Below are 2,203 nucleotides of genomic sequence, written 5' to 3' on the forward strand. Positions count from 1 at the left end.
ATTTCTTATTTGGCAGATATTCTTCTTTGTCTAGAGACAAAGTTTTAATGCGCAGCTTAAGACATACAAACTAACTCTGTTAGGGTTACCTAAGTTCATTTTTAAACTTTTTCACTCTGATAAGAAACAAGCATAAATATTTTAAGTTCATGCATAAGCGAAAATATATTTTTAGATATATTTCAAGTATGAGCTAGCTGAAAAAGCATATATAGTATATATGTATATATTATATACATACATACATCCTCGTATTTAAGGGAAGTACATATAAGGAAAGAAATAAAAAAATAAATAAATAATATATAAATAATATTTTAAAAATAATATTTTAAAAATCATATATAAATATTATATAAAAACATATTTTATAAATATTATTAAATAAAAAACAATTTTAATACATTTTATTTTATTAATAATATTATTATTATTTTTTGATTATTATATATTTTGTATTATATATTATTAATAGAAAATAACTTGAAGAAAAACAGCAAAAGTTCAGATAACGTATGCCACTAATTATTATTCTATCAGTTTAGCATATAAAGTCCGTTTGAAGAGAAAATCTGCTGAAAAACAGCTTCTAAATTATGATTTAATTATACCAAAAGTATTCTATAAGCTCTCTATAATATTTAAGACTTTCAGCTGTATTTTATGCGTCTGCTTCAGCTTGAGCTTAGCTCAGGAATGAGACACAGAGCCGGGGAGGACAGGAAAATATGTTTGCATCCAACTTGTCGCAGGTGACTTACCAACTACTTAGCACATAAAACATCAACTCAACTATGATGCAGATGAAGGTGGGAAGGAACAGAGCAACCAGCAAGGAAGCAAGGGAAAGAGCAGGAGCCAAAGTAGAAACTAGACGATGGCTTGTCCAGGCGTCAACAATTGGCGGTGCCTTTTAACGTGTATTAATAATTCAGGCTCACGTAGAAGTTGGCGTCACTTAACGAACAGCTCCAGGCGAAAGAGAAAGGAAGGAAGTGAGAGAGAGAGAGAGAGAGAGAGAGAGAGGGAGAGTGTGTGTGGGCTACTTGGCGCCAGGCAAAGTAAAGTGCAAGAAAACAACAACAAGGTGCACGAAAACAAACAACAATTTTGAGGAAATCTGGCGAAAATCACAACAGTCAACAGAAACAACAGCAACAACAACAACAACAGGAGGCAACGTACATAAACAGAGCTCAATGTGAATCCTGGGCAGCGAAGCAATGGCTGTCGTTGGCTGCAGACGCGAATCTGCGGCCAGAGGTAGCTGGTAAACGAAAGCAAGCTGGGGCACATCCTTGCTGGGAGGCTGTCGAGGCTCAGGTTCAGGCTGTAAGGTATGCGAAACGAAACAAAAAGCGGCTTGGCACGTTCCCATACATAAATAACGATTTGGAAGGCCGTTGGCTGTTGCTGCCGGAGGCCTGTTATGATGACGTTTATATCTTGCTCTCATTCTCATTGTCTCTTTCGTTCACTGTCTTTGTGTGTTTGTGTTTCTTTATGCCTGACATTAAGTATACGCCGCATGCAGCAGCCTCAACTTGTCTGCGCCCAGATAAAAAAATATGTTACTCAAATGGCAAATTTGATGTCTGCTGCCCCGTTCGCATAAAGAAAAGAACAGAGAATAACAGAAAAAGCAAATAATATAAGAAAACAAAATATAAAACAGGCCAGCGAAATCGGTATCTTCTGTTGGCCTTTACGAGACAGATCATTAGTATTCCACATTTGTCTCTGGCCAAACACTTTATTATGAATTCACTTTGGGGAATTTATGATGTTGAACTGATTCATAAATTATATGTAAATTTATCATTAAATGCACAAAAATAAAGCTTGGCACTTCTGGCGTGATTCTGTTCGAGATAACTATTGGCTTTTTTTCCCATTATTTAATGTGCATTAAACTCTGATTTGTGGGCAAGCTAGAAAATAAGCTGCAAAAATATTTATTGACGTTTATAATATATGTTTTTATTAATAGCTGTGACCAAATTTAATTTGACCTGATTGAAAATTATATAGAATTATTTTTTCTGCATTTAATTTTTTCAATATATCAAAATAATATTGCTTAAGTGTATAATGAAAATATGAAAAATATGGGTCTATTGGCTATTTAAATATTACCAATATTAAATATTATTTTTTAAAAAGAGCTTAGCTGTTTAGGTATACCATATATTGTTACCTTGAG

At 33.7% G+C, this 2,203-nt stretch overlaps 1 long non-coding RNA gene across 2 annotated transcripts; it reads left to right on the forward strand.

The window, feature by feature from the left end:
• The first annotated feature begins 488 nt into the window (after window positions 1–488).
• On the forward strand, window positions 489–1,875 carry LOC116804116. Of its 2 annotated transcripts, none has more exons than XR_004364148.2 (2): window positions 489–752; window positions 804–1,875. It is a non-coding gene; the product is annotated as an uncharacterized LOC116804116 (long non-coding RNA). The 2 variants fall into 2 exon arrangements; XR_004364147.2 differs by having other exon boundaries at window positions 810–1,875.
• Window positions 1,876–2,203: the final 328 nt, after the last annotated feature.

The sequence above is a fragment of the Drosophila mojavensis genome, unplaced genomic scaffold (assembly GCF_018153725.1).
Source record: "Drosophila mojavensis isolate 15081-1352.22 unplaced genomic scaffold, ASM1815372v1 contig_16, whole genome shotgun sequence".
Classification (NCBI taxonomy): Eukaryota; Metazoa; Arthropoda; class Insecta; order Diptera; family Drosophilidae; genus Drosophila; species Drosophila mojavensis.